Source organism: Salvelinus alpinus, chromosome 23, assembly GCF_045679555.1.
Source record: "Salvelinus alpinus chromosome 23, SLU_Salpinus.1, whole genome shotgun sequence".
NCBI classification, from domain to species: Eukaryota; Metazoa; Chordata; class Actinopteri; order Salmoniformes; family Salmonidae; genus Salvelinus; species Salvelinus alpinus.
In genome coordinates this window covers 47,369,731-47,386,817 of record NC_092108.1, presented here as the reverse complement: position 1 = coordinate 47,386,817, position 17,087 = coordinate 47,369,731, and the positions used below count along the sequence as shown (strand labels likewise).

The 17,087-nt window shown below is 44.6% G+C and overlaps 1 protein-coding gene across 3 annotated transcripts in view; it reads right to left on the bottom strand.

The window, feature by feature from the left end:
- Positions 1–17,087, bottom strand: part of adcy8 (adenylate cyclase 8 (brain)) — a 202,229-nt gene that overhangs the window by 118,471 nt on the left and 66,671 nt on the right. The gene's annotated exons all lie outside the window — the stretch shown is intronic.

Below are 17,087 nucleotides of genomic sequence, written 5' to 3'. Positions count from 1 at the left end.
GGTGTATTTGGAGGGCAGGTTGGTCAGGATAATGTCTATTAGGGTGCCCATGTTTACGGATTTAGGGTTGTACCTGGTGGGTTCCTTGATGATTTGTGTGAGATTGAGGGCATCAAGCTTGGATTGTAGGACTGCCGGGGTGTTAAGCATATCCCAGTTTAGGTCACCTAACAGAACAAACTCTGAAGCTAGATGGGGAGCGATCAATTCACAGATGGTGTCCAGGGCACAGCTGGGAGCTGAGGGGGGTCGGTAGCAGGCGGCAACAGTGAGAGACTTATTTCTGGAGAGATTAATTTTTAAAATTAGAAGTTCGAACTGTTTGGGCATAGACCTGGAAAGTATGACAGAACTTTGCAGGCTATCTCTGCAGTAGATTGCAACTCCTCCCCCTTTGGCAGTTCTATCTTGACGGAAAGTGTTATAGTTGGGTATGGAAATCTCAGAATTTTTGGTGGCCTTCCTAAGCCAGGATTCGGACACGGCAAGGACATCAGGATTGGCAGAGTGTGCTAAAGCGGTGAGTAAGGCAAACTTAGGGAGGAGGCTTCTGATGTTGACATGCATGAGGCCAAGGCTTTTTCGATCGCAGAAGTCAACAAATGAGGGTGACTGGGGACATGCAGGGCCTGGGTTTACCTCCACATCACCCGAGGAACAGAGGAGTAGTAGGATGAGGGTGCGGCTAAAGGCTATCAAAACTGGTCGCCTAGAGCGTTGGGGACAAAGAATAAAAGGAGCAGATTTATGGGCGTGGTAGAATAGATTCTGGGCATAATGTGCAGACAGGGGTATGGAGGGGCGCGGGTACAGCGGAGGCAAGCCCAGGCACTGGGTGATGATAAGAGAGGTTGTATCTCTGGACATGCTGGTCTCAATGGGTGAGGTCACCGCATGTGTGGGGGGTGGGACAAAGGGGGTATCAGAGGTACGGAGAGTGGAACTACAGGGTCCATTGCAAACCAAAACAATGACAATGAAAACTAGCCTGAACAACAGTATGCAAGGCATATTGATATTTGAGAGAGACATACAATAAGGCATAAAGTGATTGCAGGTCTTGATTGGGAGAGCTAGCTAAAACAACAGGTAAGATAACAGCAGCAATAACAGGGTGCTAGTCTGACACAGCAACAACAGGTAAAAAATGGCGATGACTAGGCAGAGAGGGTCGGATTAACTACACACAGATCCTGAGTTAAAGCACAGAGCCGACAGATAAGACACAAATAAACAGAATGGAGTACCGTGAATTAATGGACAGTCAAGCATGCATCAGCTATGTAGCCAAGTGATCATAGTGTCCAGGGGGCAGCCGTAGATGGAGCAGAGGAGGCCTCCACTAAGCTAGCACGCGGCGTGTAAAGTTAGTAGCCCGGGGGGTGGTCTGCTCAGACGGAGGGGGTCTGCTCAGACGTGGTTGTGTCGACAGAGAATCCAAGCCAGATGGCGATGGCGAAAGAGAGGTTGTGAATTGTAGAATAGTGTTTGCTAACTGGTGCTAGCTTCGTGGCAGTGGCAGTGGCACTAGCTCTTCAGCTAGCCGGCAGATGGGCCTAGCTCGAGGCTAGCTCAAGGCTAACTGGTGCTTGCTTCGGGACAGAGGTGTTAGCCAGTAGTAGCCACTCGGTTGCAGCTAGCTAGCTGTGATGATACGGTGTAATTGTCCAGAGCTTGCGTCAGGAATCCGGTGATGTGGTAGAGAAAAAGCAGTCCTATATGCTCTGGGTTGATATCGCGCTTGCAGCTAGCCGGCAGATGGGCCTAGCTCGAGGCTAGCTCAAGGCTAACTGGTGCTTGCTTCGGGACAGAGGTGTTAGCCAGTAGTAGCCACTCGGTTGCAGCTAGCTAGCTGTGATGATACGGTGTAATTGTCCAGAGCTTGCGTCAGGAATCCGGTGATGTGGTAGAGAAAAAGCAGTCCTATATGCTCTGGGTTGATATCGCGCTGCAGCTAGCCGGCAGATGGGCCTAGCTCGAGGCTAGCTCAAGGCTAACTGGTGCTTGCTTCGGGACAGAGGTGTTAGCCAGTAGTAGCCACTCGGTTGCAGCTAGCTAGCTGTGATAATACGGTGTAATTGTCCAGAGCTTGCGTCAGGAATCCGGTGATGTGGTAGAGAAAAAGCAGTCCTATATGCTCTGGGTTGATATCGCGCTTGCAGACTGGCAGGTATCGGCCCGGTATTGAAGCTGGCTGTGTCCGAGTTAAGGGCGAAGACCGCAGCAGTGGCTAACTGACTACTAGCTAGTAGCTAGTTATCTGGCTAGCTTCTGATTGGGGTTACGGTTCAAAAGTATATAAAAAATAGCAGGTCCGTACCACATTGGGTGAGGCGGAATGTAGGAATGTATATTCAGTTCCTAGATGGAAAGTGAAATTAAAATAAATACGAAATGTATACGAAAAATACGAATACTATTTACACGGGACAAGACAGGACAAAGACACATCCGACTGCTACGCCATTCTTGGATTGGATATAGAGTACAGTATATACATATGAGATGGGTAATGTAGGGTATGTAACATCATAGTAAGTGACATTGTTTAAAGTGGCTAGTGGTACATTTTTACATAATTTCCATCAATTCCCATTTTTAAAGTGGCTGGAGTTGAGTCAGTATGTTGGCAGCGGCCGCTAAATGTTAGTGGTGGCTGTTTAACAGTCTGATGGCCTTGAGATAGAAGCTGTTTTTCAGTCTCTCGGTCCCTGCTTTGATGCACCTGTACTGACCTCGCCTTCTGGATGATAGCGGGGTGAACAGGCAGTGGCTTGGGTGGTTGTTGTCCTTGATGATCTTTATGGCCTTCCTGTGACATCGGGTGGTGTAGGTGTCCTGGAGGGCAGGTAGTTTGCCCCCGGTGATGCGTTCTGCAGACCTCACTACCCTCTGGAGAGCCTTACGGTTGTGGGCGGAGCAGTTGCCGTACCAGGCGGTGATACAGCCCGACAGGATGCTCTCGATTGTGCATCTGTAGAAGTTTGTGAGTGCTTTTGGTGACAAGCCGAATTTCTTCAGCCTCCTGAGGTTGAAGAGGCGCTGCTGCGCCTTCTTCACAACGCTGTCTGTGTGGGTGGACCAATTCAGTTTGTCCGTGATGTGTACACCGAGGAACTTAAAACTTTCCACCTTCTCCACTACTGACCCGTCGATGTGGATAGGGGGGTGCTCCCTCTGCTGTTTCCTGAAGTCCACAATCATCTCCTTTGTTTTGTTGACGTTGAGTGTGAGGTTATTTTCCTGACACCACACTCCGAGGGCCCTCACCTCCTCCCTGTAGGCCGTCTCGTCGTTGTTGGTAATCAAGCCTACCACTGTAGTGTCATCCGCAAACTTGATGATTGAGTTGGAGGCGTGCATGGCCACGCAGTCGTGGGTGAACAGGGAGTACAGGAGAGGGCTCAGAACGCACCCTTGTGGGGCCCCAGTGTTGAGGATCAGCGGGGTGGAGATGTTGTTACCTACCCTCACCACCTGGGGGCGGCCCGTCAGGAAGTCCAGGACCCAGTTGCACAGGGCGGGGTCGAGACCCAGGGTCTCGAGCTTGATGACGAGTTTGGAGGGTACTATGGTGTTAAATGCTGAGCTGTAATCGATGAACAGCATTCTCACATGGGTATTCCTCTTGTCCAGATGGGTTAGGGCAGTGTGCAGTGTGGTTGCGATTGCGTCGTCTGTGGACCTATTGGGTCGGTAAGCAAATTGGAGTGGGTCTAGGGTGTCCGGTAGGGTGGAGGTGATATGGTCCTTGACTAGTCTCTCAAAGTACATCAAGGCGGTGGCCCGTTCCTGTAGGTTCATGCTCTACAACATCCGCAGAGTACGACCCTGCCTCACACAGGAAGCGGCGCAGGTCCTAATCCAGGCACTTGTCATCTCCCGTCTGGATTACTGCAACTCGCTGTTGGCTGGGCTCCCTGCCTGTGCCATTAAACCCCTACAACTCATCCAGAACGCCGCAGCCCGTCTGGTGTTCAACCTTCCCAAGTCCTCTCACGTCACCCCGCTCCTCCGCTCTCTCCACTGGCTTCCAGTTGAAGCTCGCATCCGCTACAAGACCATGGTGCTTGCCTACGGAGCTGTGAGGGGAACGGCACCTCAGTACCTCCAGGCTCTGATCAGGCCCTACACCCAAACAAGGGCACTGCGTTCATCCACCTCTGGCCTGCTCGCCTCCCTACCACTGAGGAAGTACAGTTCCCGCTCAGCCCAGTCAAAACTGTTCGCTGCTCTGGCCCCCCAATGGTGGAACAAACTCCCTCACGACGCCAGGACAGCGGAGTCAATCACCACCTTCCGGAGACACCTGAAACCCCACCTCTTTAAGGAATACCTAGGATAGGATAAAGTAATCCTTCTCACCCCCCCCCCCCCTTAAAAGATTTAGATGCACTATTGTAAAGTGGCTGTTCCACTGGATATCATAAGATGAATGCACCAATTTGTAAGTCGCTCTGGATAAGAGCGTCTGCTAAATGACTTAAATGTAATGTTAAATGTAAATGATGACGGAAGTGAGTGCTACGGGGCGGTAGTCGTTTAGCTCAGTTACCTTAGCTTTCTTGGTAACAGGAACAATGGTGGCCCTCTTGAAGCATGTGGGAACAGCAGACTGGGATAAGGATTGATTGAATATGTCCGTAAACACACCAGCCAGCTGGTCTGCGCATGCTCTGAGGACGCGGCTGGGAATGCCGTCTGGGCCTGCAGCCTTGCGAGGGTTAACACGTTTAAATGTTTTATTCACCTCAGCTGCAGTGAAGGAGAGCCCGCAGGTTTTGGTAGGGAGCCGTGTCAGTGGCACTGTATTGTCCTCAAAGCGGGCAAAAAAGTTGTTTAGCCTGTCTGGGAGCAAGACATCCTGGTCCGCGACGGGGCTGGTTTTCTTTTTGTAATCCGTGATTGACTGTAGACCCTGCCACATACCTCTTGTGTCTGAGCTGTTGAATTGCGACTCGATTTTGTCTCTGTACTGGGACTTAGCCTGTTTGATTGCCTTGCGGAGAGAATAGCTACACTGTTTGTATTCGGTCATGCTTCCGGTCACCTTGCCCTGGTTAAAAGCAGTGGTTCGCGCTTTCAGTTTCACGCGAATGCTGCCGTCAATCCACGGTTTCTGGTTTGGGAATGTTTTAATCGTTGCTGTGGGTACGACATCGTCAATGCACTTCCTAATGAACTCGCTCACCGAATCAGCATATTCGTCAATATTGTTGTTGGACGCAATGCGGAACATATTCCAATCCGCGTGATCGAAGCAGTCTTGAAGCGTGGATTCAGATTGGTCGGACCAGCGTTGAACAGACCTGAGCGCGGGAGCTTGTTGTTTTAGTTTCTGTTTGTAGGCTGGAATCAACAAAATGGAGTCGTGGTCAGCTTTTCCGAAAGGGGGGCGGGGGAGGGTCTAGGGTTTTTCTAGGGTTTTTCCAGCCCTGGTAGCACAATCGATATGCTGATAGAATTTAGGGAGTTTTGTTTTTAGATTAGCCTTGTTAAAATCCCCAGCTACGATGAATGCAGCCTCAGGGTGTGTGGTTTCCAGTTTACAAAGAGTCAGATAAAGTTCGTTCAGGGCCATCGATGTGTCTGCTTGGGGGGGAATATATACGGCTGTGATTATGATTGAAGAGAATTCCCTTGGTAGATAATGCGGTCGACATTTGATTGTGAGGAGTTCTAGATCAGGTGAACAGAATGACTTGAGTTCCTGTGTGTTGTTATGATGATCACACCACGTCTCGTTAATCATAAGGCATACCCCCCCGCCCCTTTTCTTACCAGAAAGATGTTTGTTTCTGTCGGCGCGATGCATGAAGAAACCAGCTGGCTGCACCGACTCCGTTAGCGTCTCTTGAGTTAGCCATGTTTCCGTGAAGCAGAGCACGTTGCAATCCCTGATGTCTCAGGCGGTGATACAGCCCGACAGGATGCTCTCGATTGTGCATCTGTAGAAGTTTGTGAGTGCTTTTGGTGACAAGCCGAATTTCTTCAGCCTCCTGAGGTTGAAGAGGCGCTGCTGCTCTAGGAACCTCAAGAGTTAACCAATCCTGTGAAGGTGTTAGGCAACTCAGGTGTCTCTACTTTAACAGAAAAGTTAGATAAGATGGAATGAAGTCAGGCCCTGTGTAGAAATCAATGGGTCTTTAGCAAAGTCCAGCCAACCTTTTGATACAGGTTGCAGTGATGAGTGTCAAAACTGTCACCTGTAACAAAACGAAGGCCACCAAGAGTAGTAGCAGCTGCACTTTGACAAATAATATGACCATAATCAAGCACAGATAAAAAGGTTGATTGAATAATCTGCTTCCTATTGCTTAGAGAAAGGCACGGTCTGTTTCTGTAGAAAAGGCCAACTTTAAATCTTAGCTTGTCCGTTTTTAAATGTAATGCAAATAGATTATACAAGTGGTTTGGCATTTTCAACACACGAATGTTTCTTAAAAAGATTACAAGAGAAGAAGTACATTACTCCTCAAACCTCAACCATGAAAGACAGTCATGCATGTTGCTGATGTTACTTCTGTGTGTGCAGTTAAGGGAAAGGTGTGCTGCTTTGTTTTGAGCCAGCTGCATCATTTCTAGGTCTTTCTTTGCTGCACCTGATCATATTACAGTACGACAGTAATTAAGATGGGACTAGATCAACTAGTAAAGTTGATCTTTGTGTCAAAAAACTCAGACTGCATGGTCAAATTGCTACAAAGAAACCACTACTAAAAGACACCAACAAGAAGAAGAGACTTGCCTGGGCCAAGAAACACGAGCAATGGACATTAGATCGGTGGAAATCTGTCCTTTGCTCTGATGAGTCCAAATGAGAGATTTTTGGTTCCAACCGCTGTCTTTGTGAGACGCATAGTAGGTGAACGGATGATCTCCACATGTGTGTTTCCCACCGTGAAGCATGGAGGAGGAAGTGTGATGGTGTGGGGGTGCTTTGCTGGTGACACTGTCTGTGATATATTTAGAATTCAAGGCACACTTAACCAGCATGGCTACCACAGCATTCTGCAGCGATACGCCATCCCATCTGGTTTGCGCTTAGTGGGACTATCATTTGTTTTCCAACAGGACAATGACCCAAAACATACCTCCAGGCTGTGTAAGGGCCATTTGGCCAAGAAGGAGAGTGATGGATTGCTGCATCAGATGACCTGGCCTCCACAAATCACCCGACCTAAACCCAGTTGAGATGGTTTGGAATGAGTTGGACCACAGAGTGAATGAAAAGCAGCCAACAAATGCTCAGCATATGTGGGAACTCCTTCAAGACTGTTGTAAAAGCATTCCAGGTGAAGCTGTTTGAGAGAATGCCAGAGTGTGCAAAGTTGTCATCAAGGCAAAGGGTGGCAACTTTGAAGAATCTCAAAAAATATATATATTTTGATTTGTTTACCACTTTTTTGGTTACTACATGATTCCATATGTGTTATTTCATAGTGTTGATGTCTTAACTATTATTCCACAATGTAGAAAATATTACAAATAAAGAAAAACCCTTGAATGAGTAGGTGTGTCCACACTTTTTACTGGTACTGTATATTACAGGAGGTTTACTTGCCACTGAGCTGCCTGTAAATTACTGTCAAATTCATGGTAACCCCTTTAAAGTGTAGAGAAGACAAAGAGAGACAGAGGGAGAGATAGAGAGGAACAGTGAGGGAGAGGACGTACGGAAAGATGGCTGTGGTGGATGAGACAGTGGAAGTGGGAGAGAGACAGACAGTGAGAGGGAGGTTGCTATAGTTAGAAAGTAAAGAGAGTGAGGGGGATGGTGACTTGGCTTTCAGTGGCAAAATTAGAGATGATGTCCACTAGAGCACGCGGAGCTTACTTCTCCAACCCACCCCCTTTCCCCAAACCCTGGAGCATTGCAGATGCAGTGGACCAAACATTAGCAATGGTTCATTGCTAAAATGCCTAGCTGTCTAGACCAGTGGTTCTGAAACTGTGGGTCACGGCAAAGGTCCAGGTGGGTAGCGGGTTGACATTTTGTGTGTTTTTTTGTGTGCTTACCACTCAACTCTTATGGTGGGTCACGACTCAAAAGACACCTCAATTGGATATTACTGTGTTATTTTTTCCTTGTTTTTATTTGCACATTTCTTACTTTTTAACTCTGCATTGTTGTAAATAGGCTTATAAGTAAGCATTTCACTGTAAAGTCTACACCTTTTGTATTTGGCGAAAGTGACAAATTCAATTGATTTGATTTAGTTTCCACGGTTGCTATGTTAATGGTAAAAACGAATGTCACAAGCAAGAGTGGGAAAGAGTCGCCAGAGTAAAAGGAGACCAATCAATCCAGCGAGATTTAATAAGTGACAAATGGATTTTGCAACCCTCAAACACAGGAAATGGATGACTGAAAAGTAGAGATCGTCAGGTGGGCAGGGCAGGCACATTGCTAGCCCTTGTGTCCTTAAGAGTACATTCACACAGAAGAGACACTTATTTGTTCACGTTATCTGTGGTTGCTTCCAAGGATGGCTTTGTTTTGCTCTATTAAAAGATCCAGTGGTTTATCTTGGGCAGCGTAGTTCCAGGAAATACTATGCCTTAAAAGCTTTCTGCGGCTATCTCTGACCAAGAAATGATGGATCCACTATCTGTACAGTAAACAATAATCGGAATATGTGTGTATATGTGTGTGCCTGTGTTTATGCATAATGTGAGCGAATGTGTGTGTGCGTGTGTGCATGCATGCATGCATGCATGCATATGTGAGTGAATGTGTATATATCTTGGTAACTGATTTACCACAGTGGGTGTGTAGACATGGATCATTAGAGAGCTACTTGTCTATCCCCTTGTATGTGCTGTATTATATCATACTATGTAAGTAGGGGCTTACAGAGCAGGGAAGCATACATTCCAGTTTTCTGGTATGACCCTGTCACAATTTAAGTACTGAACTATAAGTGATTGCGTTCCAAGTTCGTAGTTATCAACAGCTCTCTAATCGTTCCAGATGAATCTATCTGCACTCTCCAGTCTCTGCCTCTGGTTTCCCAGCCTGTCAGGTTATAGTTCCCTGTTTATCTGGTTCTCATTTCCTGCTTGTCTAGTATCTAGACAACATTCTCATGGTCTTCCCTGTCTCTGGCTCTATCTCTATCCTTAATGGTTTCAGTGATCTTACCTGTCTCTGGTGCTCTCTCTACCCTGACTGTTCTCCAATGGACTAATTCTCTTTGGCTCCTATCCGACAGTCCGAATGGTCTCCAGTTTACATTTGATTCGTTTAGCAGACACTTTTATCCAGAGCGATTTCAAGTTAGTGCATTCATCTTAAGACCACCACAACCACTCGTCCCCGGCATGCCGGCATGCGCACGGTAGGCGTAAAAGTTGTAAGCAGGAAAGAATCTGGTAAAAATGGGCCTATTTGTAAGGGGGTCATATAAACATTGACAACAAAAACCCACACCCACACATACACCCCCTACTTAGACACAGGCAGTAGTGTTGACACATAACATTGGTAGTACAATACAGCATTTCTCAACCATTTCTGTACCAGTGACTGGTGAGACATGGTCCTCATCTTTTTTTTAACCAGCTCATGTTTAAAACAAATACAATATGTAAAAACACCACTGGAGATGCAACACACCACTATAACTGTAGGCGCATTATAAAAGCCAAGCTAACGACTTAGGCAATATTGCAAATAGTGCCTGTCGTATGTGTTGCTCTGTATCAACCCTTACCCTAAGTGTTAATTCCCACAGCGCTTCAGACTAACATCGTCCCCTGATCTCACTGGTGCCACTAACTTTTACAGTTTGTGGCACTAGTGCATGATTTGGTAAGGTGATTTGGTCGGACCCAAATCATGAGTAATCATCGTATTAAGTTATTCATAGTGCTTAATTAAGTGCAATAAATAGAGGACTGAGGTACTCAATAATTAAGTGGTTTCATCTAACACATCCAATCAGGAATGCATGACTCAAAATATTTTGAGGTGCAACCTTAACCAGTGATTGACATACATTTTGGGTTGATAATTAGACTATAGTTGCTATATTTTACTGTCAAAAGGACTGCAGAATTTCCTGATTTTTTGTTGTTGTTCAATAGAGATTCATTACATACATCGAACTAATATCATAGGCTAATTCATTTAATTTGATTCACAAGTGATAGGCTAATATTGTCACCTATTAGTCTATTCTTGATTTAATCTTGTTTTTGATAAATTCAGCAAAAAATGAAACGTCCTCTCACTGTCAATTGCGTTTATTTTCAGCAAACAAAATTGATTTTTTAAGGTGGCATTAAGGTCACACAAAGGGGATACAGACGGGAAATTTGAGGCATTATCAAGTGATTGTCAAATTGTGAATGAGAGGCTGATGTAGTGTGTACAGCATGAACAAAAAACGAACAGAGCTCACGCCTTTCATGCAACTTTTTCCAAATCATCATTAGTGTCGCATCACGCAGCCTTAGAATGTATAAACATCAAAACATATAGCCCAAAATGTATCACAACTAAAGTTACATAACTAACTAAATTAAGCATATAGGAGTACCTGTTTCTTTGTTAACTGCTCAACACAGCACAGCACAGCACAACACAGCACACATGTGCGCATTCCCTCAAGTCATTTAGAGAAAATATTCTTTCTATTTTATTCAGCTTTGTTCAATTCGATTATTCATACTATAAAATAATGCCCCGAATTCTAAGCTGCTAAATGAACTAGTGTAGCCCACTGCTATATGGAATAGCTAGATCAGGGCTAACATAAGGACAACTCAGAGCATGCTATTCTGAAATAGACAACATTTTCTTTATATCATGTTTCTTTAGACCTGTCTAAAATAAATAATGGATTTATTGTGATGGTGTGGGCTGTATTACATGGATTTATTCGACTTTTTAAAATGTAGATGTTCCAAAGGTCTGCATCAGTGGCTTGTAGGAAGCCAGGAGATGCTAAATGTGTTTATGTTAATTAACAGTCAATTAACGTGAGACCGGCAGTTATTTGCTTGACAATCACCGGCTGACAGAATATCATGACCGCCACAGCCCTAGTTGTGCAAACCCACAGTTTCATCAGCTGTCCCGGTGGCTGGTCTCAGACGACTCCGCAGGTGAAGAAGCCAGATGTGGAGGTCCTGGGCTTGCGGGCTACACGTTGTCTGCGGCGGCTTATGGTAGAGAAATTAACATTCAATTCTCTGGCAACAGCTCTGGTGGACATTCCCGCAGTCCGCATGCCAACTGCATGCTCCCTCAACACTTGAGACATCTGTGGCATTGTGTTGTGCGACAATTTAAGGTGTTGTGAGACATTTTAGAGTGTATTTTTATATGTCCCCAGCACAAGGTACACCTGTGCAATGATCATTATGTTTAATCAGCTGCTTGATATCCCACTCCTGTCAGGTGGATGGATTATTTTGGCAATGAAGAAATGCATGCTAAAAGGGATGTAAACAAATTTATGCACAATATTTGAGAGAAATATGTTTTTTTGTGCGTATTGAACATTTCTGTGATCTTTTATTTCAACTCATGAAACCAACACTTTACATATTGTATTTATATTTTTGTTCAGTGTATTTAACTATTGAGCAGGCATAGTTTCTGGGTAGAAGCTGTTTAGGGTCCTCCTGTTGGTTCCAGACTTAGTGCATCGGTACCGCTTGCTGTGCGGTAGCAGAGAGAACAGTCTTTGACTTGGGTGGCTGGAGTCTTTGACAATTTTTAGGGCCTTCCTCTGACTGCCTGGTATAGAGGTCCTGGATGGCAGGAGCTGGACCCAGTGATGTGCTTTTCCGTACGCACTACCATCTGTAGCGCCTTGCGGTCGGATGCCAAACAGTTGCCATACCAAGCAGTGACTTGTATTTGGAATCAGCTACTCTTCCTGGGGTCCAAACACATTAAGGCAGCTACATTACATATAAAACAGCTTCTTATGGATCGGTGTCCCGTCTACGGGACAGTTGTTGCTCAATATGCATAATGTGACTAGAATGTCGTTGTAAACAAGAACCAATTTCCCGGTACATAGAAGTGTCTTAAGAAACCTTAAATTTTTGTTAATATAACTGCATTGTCCAATTTACAGTAGTTATTACAGTGAAATAATACCATGCTATTGTTTGAGGAGAGTGCACAACAACAAAACACTTTTATCACTGCGACAGGTTTGATACATTCACATCTGAAGGTAAATCATTTACATGCATTCTGAAATCTTTCTCTGATTTATCATCCTAAGGGTCCCAGAGATAAAATGTAGTGTAGTTTTCTTTGATAAAATCATTTTTCATATCCTAAAAAGGTCCATATATTATGCACGATCGATTATTTTATATCCGCTCGTTCAACTTGCCAAGAAAGAAATCTGTGAAAATCGAATGCTAAATGTTATTTCAACCAGTAAAATTAGGTTTGTATTTACTCCTCAGACACTCTAAAAAGTAACCAGCCTTTGCTATATCATTCTGCATTCAGTATATCCACTGGAAAGCCACTTTAACCAGGAAGACACAACATCATTGCGTGCCGATGAGACGGGCGGTGCTCACTTGATTGACTGTATCTTTGTATAATGACAACCTATCGTTTTGAAACCTAGCTAGCTAGATAGCCAATGAGGTGTGCTTTACGTGAGTATGTGGAAACCCTTTGTGTAAAGAAAAACATTTGAGCTTTCGAGTGACCATTGGAAATCTATGCAAGAACATGTCGCAACGTGTTAGGCATATCTGTTATGAAAACATTGCAAATGATGAACTTACAATATGGCTACTAATACTGGAAAAGGTAAATCAAAGTCCAGGTATACAGATTTTTGATGATATTCCAGCAGAAATATACCGGGAAAGTGTCACGGACTCATAGTATTCATAGAATTCAATTGAGAGATTTTTTAAATATTTACTTTGATTGTTATATATATACAGTACATGTAAACTCAGCAAAAAAATAATTGTCCTCTCACTGTCAACTGCGTTTATTTTCAGCAAACTTAACATATTTAAATATTTGTATGAACATAACAAGATTCAACAACTGAGACATAAACTGAACAAGTTCCACAGACATGTGACTAACATAATTGGAATAATGTGTCCCTGAACAAAGGGGGGGTCAAAATCAAAAGTAACAGTCAGTATCTGGTGTGGCCACCAGCTGCATTAAGTACTGCAGTGCATCTCATCCTCATGGACTGCACCAGATTTGCCAGTTCTTGCTGTGAGATGTTACCCCACTCTTCCACCAAGGCACCTGCAAGTTCCCGGAAATTTCTGGGGGGGATGGCCCTAGCCCTCACCCTCCGATCCAACAGGTCCCAGATGTGCTCAATGGGATTGAGATCCGGGCTCTTCGCTGGCCATGGCAGAACACTGACATTTCCTGTCTTGCAGGAAATCACACACAGAACGAGCAGTATGGCTGGTGGCATTGTCATGCTGGAGGGTCATGTCAGGATGAGCCTGCAGGAAGGGTACCACATGAGGGAGGAGGATGACTTCCCTGTATTGCACAGAGTTGAGATTGCCTGCAATGACAACAAGCTCAGTCCGATGATGCTGTGACACACCGCCCCAGACCATGACGGACCCTCCACCTCCAAATCGATCCCGCTCCAGAGTACAGGCCTCGGTGTAACGCTCATTCCTTCGACGATAAACGCGAATCCGACCATCACCCCTGGTGAGACAAAACTGCGACTCGTCAGTGAAGAGCACTTTTTGCCAGTCCTGTCTGGTCCAGCGACGGTGGGTTTGTGCCCATAGGCGATGTTGTTGCCGGTGATGTCTGGTGAGGACCTGCCTTTCAACAGGCCTACAAGCCCTCAGTCCAGCCTCTCTCAGCCTATTGCAGACAGTCTGAGCACTGATGGAGGGATTGTGCATTCCTGGTGTAGCTCGGGCAGTTGTTGTTGCCATCCTGTACCTGTCCCGCAGGTGTGATGTTCGGATGTACCGATCATCCTGTGCAGGTGTTGTTACACGTGGTCTGCCACTGCGAGGAAGATCAGCTTTCCGTCCTGTCTCCCTGAAGCGCTGTCTTAGGCGTCTCACAGTACGGACATTGCAATGTATTGCCCTGGACACATCTGCAGTCCTCATGCCTCCTTGCAGGATGCTTAAGGCACATTCACGCAGATGAGCAGGGACCCTGGGCATCTTTCTTTTGGTGTTTTTCAGAGTCAGTAGAAAGGCCTCTTTAGTGTCCTACGTTTTCATAACTGACCTTAATTGCCTACCGTCTGTAAGCTGTTCCACAGGTGCATGTTCATTAATTAATAATGGGAAACAGTGTTTAAACCCTTTACAATGAAGATCTGTGAAGGTATTTGGATTTTGACTAATTATCTTTGAAAGACAGGGTCCTGAAAAAGGGACATTTAATTTTTTGATGAGTTTATATATATATATAATCCCTAATGAAATATGTGTATGAATAGCAAACAAATCACTCGAACACCACAACATGTCAAAGTCAACATACAATACACATTGGGCTCCTGAGTGGCGCAGTGATCTAACACACTGCAGCACCTGGTTCGGATCCAGGCTGCAACACATCAGGCCGTGAATGGGAGTCCCATAGGGCGGCGTACAATTGGCCCAGCATCACCCGGGTTTGACTGGGGTAGGCTTCATTGTAAATAAGAATTTGTACTGACTTGACTCTGTTTAATAAAGGTTAATTTAAAGAAATTGGTACACACACACACACTTCACCACAGTGTTCCCCCTACTCTATATAATATACGTTTATAGATGTGTTTATTTGATGTATTGCTAAAATAATGGTCCAATAAAGTAAGTAATAAACCTGAGTTCTTACTGATTGAAAAAAATATATCTTCAATAGTGGTAAATACTGACTTCAAAGAGATCACATTCAAGTCCTCCATCCCCCACTTAGTCTGACTGCTGCTCTCTCTGGCTCCACAACAAACCCCTGCACGGCCATCTAGAGGTGTGCATACCCAGCCAGCCTACAAGTAGAGGACGGTAAGTGCTTTACAGCAGAAAGAAACGTGGGATTTGGGACCAACAGCACAATCTTGTGTAGAGGGTGTTCTAAATTCTGTAATTGTAAATAGTGTGTACATTTTTTTTTAAACTTTGTGTGTGGTTTGTGGTGTGTTCTCTCATGACGTTAGATCAGTGTTGGCTGCTAACTTGGCCCTTATCTTAAATATTTCACTTCTGTGTTTGGAGATATTGGTTCAGCATTCTTGTCACGTCTCCTGTTAGTACATTTTATGTAGGGAAGCTAATGATCCATCATGTAGGACATTCCTGGGAGTGTGTACACTTATTTTTTATTACCATAGCATTTTTGATTGTTTTCTATAGTTATGTTCTTGAAAATGTATCAATTTACCAATTCGGAAACTTGGGAGGCCACTTGGGTACATTTGGGCAAATCGTGAGGGACACCTGGGTGACTTCATACTAAATGTCATGTAGCTTGCTCATTCTTGAAGTTATCAGTCTGAAACTTTGCACATACACTGTTGCCCTCTTGTGGACACCCTGTAAACCACAGCAGCTTCCTAGCTGAATGTGTGGCTTTTCTTTTTCATGTCAAAGATGATGCAACAAAAATAAAAATAGAAAACGTATGTTTTTTTCTTTGTATTATCTTTTACCAGATCTATTGTGTAATGTTCTACTACATCATTCATTTCACATTTCCTCAAACTTCAAAGTGTTTATTTTCAAATGGTATCAAGAATATGCATATCCTTGCTTCAGGTCCTGAGCTACGGGCAGTTAGATTTGGGAATGTAATTTTAGGGTGTGCTATCGCTTGTGTGCATATGCGTGTGTCTGTACCTTTGTGTGTATCTCTTCACAGACCCCGCTGTTCCATAAGGTGTATTTTTTACATGTTTTTTTAAAATCTCCATGTAGTTCCATGTAGTCATGGAACTCTATTCTATGACTACTATTCCATGACTACTGTGCTCCTCCCATAGTCTGGATTGTGAAGAGACCTTTGGTGGCATGTCTTGTGGAGTATGCATGGGTGTCCGAGTAGTTTTAAACAGACAGCTCAGTAAAATTCAGCTTGTCAAAAACAAATAGTGATGAAGTCTATCTTTCTTCCACTTTGAGCCATGAGAGATTGACATGCATATCATTAATGTTAGTTCCCGGTGTACATTTAAGGGCCAGCCGTGCTGCCCTGTTCTGAGACAATTGTAGTTTTCCTAAGTCCCTCTTTTTGGCACCTGACCACACGACTGAACAGTAGTCTAGGTGCGACCAAACTAGGGTATGTAGGACCTGCCTTGTTGATAGTGTTAAGAAGGCAGAGCAGCGCTTTATTATGGACAGACTTCTCCCCATCTTAACTTCCCTAGGGTAGGGGGCAGCATTTTCACGTTTGGATGAAAAGCATACCCAAATTCAACTGCCAGTTACTCATCCCCAGGAGATAAGATATGCATATTATTAGTAGATGTGGATAGAAAACACTCTGAAGTTTCTAAAGCTGTTTGAATCATGTATGTGAGTATAACAGAACTTATTTGGCAGGCGAAACCCCGAGGACAAACCATTCAGATTTCTTTTTTTTGAGGTCACTGTCTTTTCAATGAGATTTCATTGGGACACCAGATTTCTAAGCAAATTGCGTGCAGTTCCTACGGCTTCCACTAGATGTCAACAGTCCTGAGAAATAGGTTGAGGTTATTCCTTTGTGTAATGAAGAAATACGGCCATCTTGAAGTCGAGGCACTCCAGGTGTCCTGGAGAACAACTCCACAGAACCGTATTTGTTTTGGCGACAGTTTTAGTTTTGCGACGAGACTGTCGCTGAGAAAACAGGGAAGAATGAAGAACTAACACTAATTGCTAATGGCCTTGCAGAGGTGAAGAGCACACCCCCCAGTACTAATTGCTGATTGCCTAAGAGAGGATAAACCACTCCCCCTCCAATACAGCCACGGATTACGAAGACAACAACAGTCGTAAATTGCCCTGCCCCTTAATCCTGGTTAATGTGTCAACAATCATCTACGAGATAATAGCAGTCAGCAGTTCACCCACCAAGTAGACTACTTGGAAGGCAGGCAGCACCTAAA